Source organism: Sinocyclocheilus rhinocerous, unplaced genomic scaffold (genome assembly GCF_001515625.1).
Source record: "Sinocyclocheilus rhinocerous isolate Xijiao unplaced genomic scaffold, SAMN03320098_v1.1 scaffold988, whole genome shotgun sequence".
Lineage (NCBI taxonomy): Eukaryota > Metazoa > Chordata > Actinopteri > Cypriniformes > Cyprinidae > Sinocyclocheilus > Sinocyclocheilus rhinocerous.
The window spans coordinates 1111636-1112597 of record NW_015650363.1 but is presented as its reverse complement, the minus strand read 5'-3'; the positions used below and the strand labels follow the sequence as shown (position 1 = coordinate 1112597).

Below are 962 nucleotides of genomic sequence, written 5' to 3'. Positions count from 1 at the left end.
TATTACTTTTATTATCTAATCTGATGATGATAAGTTCAAAAACATCAATAAAACCTTTCCATCATGTAATTTTTTTTTCACAAAATAAGAATGAAATTTAATAAGATTATATGTATCAGCTTTAATGCACTTATCAGAACAAAAAAGAAAGTCAAATGTCAAAAATTGTTGAAAAAACATTCAAAATGTATAATTTAACTTGCAAAGGAGTGCAAAAATATCTGAAAATAGCCCATTTAATAAATTTAAAAAAAAAAATTATATATATATATATATATATATATATATATATAAGAAAAAAACAAACTTTTTGGACATTTCTTCAAATATCTTCTTTTATGTTCCACATAAGAACAAAAGTCATACAGGTTTCAGACAACATGATGGTGATTAAAAGGTGACAGAATCTTAATTTTTGGGTGAACTCTTCCTTTAAGAGCATGTTTTATGTCATGTGTTTTGTAGCTTTTAGCATTAAGCAAATCTTCTGGTTCTTCTTATGCTGTAACTTAGGGGCTGTGGTTTAATGGTATAATATACAGACTGTCATAAACTTGCTCCCTGCCTGTATTTTGCAATGCATGAAGAATAAAATGATCTCTTAGAATACTACAATACACTCAATTTTAACTAAACTGCTTATATGTAAAATTCCAAGTCATGTGGTCTAATCAGCTTGCAGAACCATTCAAGAAAAAAAAAACAGGAAATGATATATGAAGAGCCCCGTAGACCCTCATGACTGTGTGTCAAGGTCCATAAGTCTCTTAAAATATAAAAGATAATTCAACCTTTTTATGACATGGTGAAGGGATAATTCAGCCAAAAATGAAATTTCTGTCATCATTTACTTGCTCCCCTGCATGTCATTCTAAACCTGAATGACTTTGCTTCTTGTGCAGAACATAAAGGAAGATATTTGGAAGAATGCTGGTAATAACCAAACCGTTTTGTTTACTATT

General features: G+C 29.0%; 1 pseudogene; it reads left to right on the top strand.

The window, feature by feature from the left end:
- The window catches only part of LOC107711819 (DNA excision repair protein ERCC-6-like 2), a 21604-nt pseudogene that overhangs the window by 15513 nt on the left and 5129 nt on the right, over positions 1-962 (top strand).